Source organism: Perna viridis, chromosome 12 (genome assembly GCF_037379345.1).
Source record: "Perna viridis isolate PV_CMFRI_1.1 ecotype Kerala chromosome 12, ASM3737934v1, whole genome shotgun sequence".
In the NCBI taxonomy this organism is placed as follows: Eukaryota; Metazoa; Mollusca; class Bivalvia; order Mytilida; family Mytilidae; genus Perna; species Perna viridis.
The window spans coordinates 25,575,501-25,581,847 of record NC_142456.1 but is presented as its reverse complement, the minus strand read 5'-3'; the positions used below and the strand labels follow the sequence as shown (position 1 = coordinate 25,581,847).

General features: G+C 32.7%; 1 long non-coding RNA gene across 1 annotated transcript; it reads right to left on the bottom strand.

The window, feature by feature from the left end:
• On the bottom strand, positions 1-6,048 carry LOC148601818 (uncharacterized). The gene is made up of 3 exons (XR_015917217.1): positions 5,849-6,048; positions 399-539; positions 1-103 (listed from the first exon to the last, which is right to left on the bottom strand). It is a non-coding gene; the product is annotated as an uncharacterized LOC148601818 (long non-coding RNA).
• Between the last annotated feature and the right edge of the window lie 299 nt (positions 6,049-6,347).

Below are 6,347 nucleotides of genomic sequence, written 5' to 3'. Positions count from 1 at the left end.
AATTTGAAAATATTAGTCCGAATAAGATGCCGCGCAACATTGGTAGTACTGTGTAATGCAAAAATCTATAGTCCAAGCAATCATTTGGCTTGGTATTTGTCCCCTGAAAAGAAAATGAATGTAGATTTACATTCTACCATCGGTGCAATATATTTTGAAGAGCGAATATTTTGAAGGTACGGAAAGAAAATAAGAATCATATCTGCTAACAATAATGAAATAAATAGGTGATACTTTTGATGCTTCCCCACTAATTTGAAAGCTGTTTTTTAATTGTATTGAAATAAGCGTTCAACTGCTTCAAACTTTAAATCAAGCAATATATATATCTTAGGAAAAATAATTTGTTTCATGAAATGATTTAATCATGCAATATATACAATAAAAGCCATTTTTACCATGTAAGCGACCATGTGGCGGACAGGGTCTATATTTCATTCTTTTATTGGTAGTAAAACCTTCTGTCTGTCCCAGGAACACAACCATTACCATAGAAAAGATCACCTTAACAACCACGAACAACTGCATTGCGTGAATTCCTAAAATATAAGTTTGATTCATTTTCATTATTGATTAAGTCTTAAGAAATAGATAAGGTCATAAAATATGTTGCATATGGTCAATCTTTTGACTTTCAAACGTGGAACCCAATACTATTGCACTACACATATGTTGAAGAAGTATTCAAGGGAACCAAGGTTATAGCGGTAATCAAAAGAATGTAGTCCAGGGACAAAGACCAGACATGGAAAACAGACACACACAACAAAGAACATAGAGTAACTAAAATCATACATACAAAGTAACAAAAGCAAATGAGCAACTCGGACTCTAACAACTGGGAGGATGGACCAGGTACACCGGTAGGGTAAGCGTTCCTCTGCTTTTCTAATAACACACCGCCGAGTTGCACATGAAAAGTCAAGTCCGGGGTAGACGAAAGTCGAAAGGAAAATTATGACACGCTGAACAAAAATCAGTTTTCATCGCGCAGACGGACACACCGTAACGATCAATGAGCTCACGATGACGGCCATAAAACTTTTGTTCTGATGACTTCTATTTTGCAGCAACATAACTCTGTTCCAGAAGCCTATTTTTTAGAATTCTAGCGCGATACAAAACGTATGCTTGTCTCGGCAAGCTTTGGCATAGCGTATGAGTTGTGATATGAACACTCCATACGCAGGTGCTGAAGGGATGTTGCCACAGATGAAAGGAAAGTTGACAAATTTGAATGAAAAGTCATCACGTTTGTCGTAAAGTGTGGTCAATAGTTTTCCTTTGTCATCGATTTTAAAGTGTAGGTCAAGATATGAGGCCGACTTCACAGTGTCTGTAGTATCCTTTATCTCAAATTCTTTTGATGTATCAAATCCCCAAAATTAGGATTGTTTAAAGATAATACGTCATCTATATAGCGGAAACTGAGTTTAAACGATCTAGCTAAACGATATTCTTTCTGTCGGATCAGATCAGTTATAAAGTCAGCCTCAAAAGAGTGGAGGAATACGTCAGCAATAGAGGAGCATATGTTAATTGAGCATTGCAAATGCGTTTCAACAAGAGTGTTCACTGATTAACAACTATTGAATGGATAATCAACCTCTACATCAACAGAGTATTTTTCAATTCAATAAGAAAAATACCCCAAAATTTTCATTTAACGTTAAAACACGTTACAACTTGTTGAATCAAGGGTATTTTTTTTAAAAAAAGTATGATATTCTTTGCAGAGGGTTTTCAGACGATTTTACCAATGCAAGAAAATATACATTTACTTATACCAATGTAGATAACCAAGAAATGCAATAAAGAGAAAGAGCCTGGAACGTCAAAAGAAACACTAGCAAAATGACAATTCAAACACAATGTAAAGAAAACCAAAATCAAAAATGTAAAACACACGCAACTAACAAGAATATCGAATCAGGCCAGACATCACTATGAGTTTCTTATGGTAAGGACCTTACTCCAACGGTGCAACTGATGAACAATCCTTTTGACGATTATTTTTTGAAGACCCTTGTCTTACTGTTCAGTGATGGCCATCTCCGTGATAAATATCTCTGACAGATTGAGATCGAATTGCAAATAACACCTCCTAGATCACAGTAGGAAATAACTTTAATCTGAATATGCATATGTTAACTTTGCGACAAAAAGAAATGCAACCAAACAATATTTCTGACGTTTAAACTGCTCATATATGTCATTTATTCGAGGTACACGAAAATCCATGCGTGATTGCGGAAAAAATAAATACTAATATCTTTTATTAATCACATTGTGTCTGTCACTTTTAATCGCCGTGCTATCGGATTATTGTTTTGAAAGAAAGAAACATTTCATTTCGTCTGAAATTTGGCACTATCTTAATTTTATTGTACGATTTATTGCTTTGTCATTTTAAGTTCAAGACCAAATTCTAGCAGTTTCGAAAAGTAGTTGTTAATGGCGTATGTTTTATGATGATTTATTATTACCTGATTCTAATTTTGTTAACCCAAGATACGTTTGCATAATGACATTAAGTTCGAATAAGTTTGCACTAGTATAAAAAGTGTTTGACACATGTTTGCGAAGCTGCATTGCTTGATTGTAACCAGAATATACTTAATTCAAATATTACGGGTGCCGCTTGCGGAACAGGACATTCTTATCCTTCTGGAGCACCTGATGGCGCCCCTGTTGGGTTCATTTTGCTGGTACTTTAGTTGTTTTTGTTTGTGGTCTTCTTTCCATTTTCTTCAGTTCTTATTCGGCTTGCTGCATTGTGTACGTAGATAGTTTTTGTTTTATTCGTATAAGCCATTTTAGGGGGTTATTGACGTTATTATAATCGCACTGCCTATGATTCTGTGTTTAAATTAACATTTAATCCATCGTTGTACCTCCAGCAATGTGGTATGTATGTATTAACCCATATCTCGATTTATACTTCTCCAGTAGATACGTTAAAAAGTACAAAATATAGCTTCATAAAATATTTCAAGTTAAAATAAAATAAATATCTTAACGCCAACAATTAAGGTCAACGAACACTTTACAGACGGGAATTACAGTGTATTTCCTGTTCGCAAATCATAAGTTACCCTGTGTCTTTATCAGTAATAAAACGACTGTCAGAGATCATATACATGAAAGTCATTAATAGGGTATGTACGTCTCGTCATGTGACCCCGTAATTTCACGAGATTGGGTCCTAGTCTACCATTCAAAAGCATGGAGACTTGTCATTTTGAGAACATTGAGTAAAGTGTTGAGGGCAAAACAGCTTTTGTGTAAAAAATATCTATTTCTACACGATAAAGGTATTAAGAAAAAAACATAAAATAGAAGATTTTGCATTGTTATAGAGCGTTTCAAGTACCCGGAAGTAAACAATAAAATGCAGATCAGTCTCCGGTTTTCAATACGTTCTACGTCCTAAATTCAGGTAAAGAAAATGAAACTAGAACGAGACTTACATACCCTACTTGCCTTGTTACATCAATAAAAGATCATCTTTATAACCGAAAAACCAAAGATGGTGTAAAAATAAAAATATTCGTCCACACATTTCAGTGCAGAGAAACACATAAAAAATTGAATTCATTACATTTTGGAAACTGGTTGATCAAAGTACAGAAAATATATTTTAATACTTGAAATTTCCAGTAATATTTATGTGAATCGACATGCACATTACATGACATTTGTACAATTTTGCGTTGTGTTAACCACTTCTGATTGGATTAAATAATTCATTCAACTAACTGGAAAAGTAATATGCAAAAGAAGACCGCAAAGGGAAACCCAATCCATCTATGATAACAGTAGTTGTAGAATCAGTCTACTATATAAGAATTTTACCTTGACGATGATATTAATTTACCTTAATTAGTGCAAAAGACGTACGTAAAGCGTGCACTTTCAAAAAGTTCACCTGAGTTTTGTGATATAGATATGTAAATCAATTGGTCAGTGTGTAGATTTCAATAATTTTAATAATAACGCCAAGGTAACAATAGGTTTAATGAAAAGTAACAGCCAAGTAACTTCCGAAAAGATCCGTAGAAATTTAGGTTGAGAGAGATAAGTGGATTTGATTTGTCTAACCAGATGAAAACGATCGGAAACATATATATATATTTTAAAAAATTCTTGTAGACTCTATGATTATTCAGATAGCAGAAATATCTGTCGGAAGGATTAAGATAATGCCTAACCTCCAACAGAATCAAGTGATTGTCAAAACAAAGGTGGTCACCTACGAACTGACAATTTTTATTCTAGGCAAATTTGTCATTTAAATTTTATGTCATATCACCATGTAAATGTATTACTTATTTTACATATTGTCTATTTTTTTCGATTTTTCCCATTTATTGCATATCCTAAACGAAACTATTACCTATTACAATTTTGCGCTGTGTTATCCACTTATGATTGGATAAAACAATTCGTCCAACAAACTGGAGCTGTAATATGCAAAGGAAGACCGTAATGGGAAACTCAATCCATCTATGATGACAATAGTTGTAGAATCAGTCTACTATTCAATAATTTGATCTTGACGATGATATTAGTTTACCTTAATCAGTGAAAAAGACGCACGCTAAGCGTGCACTTTCAAACAGTCGATCTGATTTGTTTTTAAATTACATCAATTGGTCAGTGTGTACATTTCAATAATTTGTCTTGAAGGCAAAAATAATTTCAATGAAAAATAACAACCAAATGACGCCCTAAAAAACTGGAGAATTAAAGTTTGATACAAATAAAAATATTTGACTCTTTATTACCAGATGAACACGATCGAAGAAAAAATATATCTTAAAAAAATTCTTGTAAACTCCATGATTATAAAGACAGCAAAAATATCTGTCGGAAGGATTCGGTTGATGCTTAACCCTCCAACATAATCTACTGATTATAAAAAAAAATAGGTGATCATCAGGGAGATGACAACTATTATTTTTTGCAAATTTGACCTTTAAAATGTTATACCATATCACAATGTACAGCATATGCATTACTTAACGTTATATATTGTCTATTTTTCCGTGTTTTCCCATTTAATATGAGCCAACCTTGTCCTTACCTAATTGTATTTATTGCTATCAAAATACATTATCAAATGTAGTTAGAGAGTATGTCCTTCGATGTTTGTTTTATTTCTTTTAGTTAATTTGTTATTTTACTTAATTTATAAACCATTTTTTTTAAATTTTCCTTGGACGGATAGACATTGTAGTATATGTTTTCTTTTAATTCATGTCTTATTCGTTTTTGTACTAGATGAAAACGGTATTGATCTGAGAGCCAAACATATACTCATTCGAGCACATCAAGCGAAATTAGAGCAAATTTGTCATAGGACACAAATACAGCGTTTGTTTGTTTGGTTTTTTCTTAATTTTCATCATTATTATTATTTTTTTAAAGACGTTCTCAACATTGTGTAGTATTATGATTTTGCAAGAAAATATATTGCCCTTGTTTTGTGCCAGATTATTTTGTTCACTAAACGATTTAATATGTAAGACATTGAAGTAGTGTTTAGATGTCGGGATGCAAAGGTTGCCATCATCTGATTGTAAACGCTTTTGTCCATTATGTGTGTAACGCTTAACCACGGAAGTGCTTTGGTCTACACTGTAGTGTGTTGGATGATATTGAATGAAAGAGTTCTATCCAATTTAACGTTACATGTAATGTTGCTCAACATATCATTTGTATTATAAATAATTATTATAGTAATAAATGATGATAGTGTCACATATAAAGTATGACGTCAATAACAGAAAAATATACATATATGAACATTGGTGATACATTATTTCATAATAAACTAAAATCTCACCAACAAGCAACAAAAGTTCGACACAGAAAAGTCAGTCACTTTTGTCGTTATGATCACGAAGATTTAGACCATATCCTTATCCGTTTATAAGTACCAATATTTAGAAAGTTTAACTTTAGTGACAGTCCTCATTGACAAGCACAAATAATGTTAACTTTCAAAATCAATTACTCATCTGTTTGCGAGGCATTAAGGTGTTGACCGCTTATCTCATTGATTAGCAAATACTTACACATTTATAAATAATCACTTATCTTGTTAACGTGCACCAAACAATTGACTTTTCAAAGTCAATCACAAATTGAATCCCCTTTACATGTATAATATGTATGTTTACCTGATACATTTCATGCAAATATAAGTAATGCGTTTGTACAATTTACTTTCCAAATCACCTTATTCAAATTGACTCATAGATCTTTATCCTTATATCTGATGTTTTAATCTCATGGCCGAATGTTCTTCAGTATTTAGGTACATGTGTACCAAAACACGATAT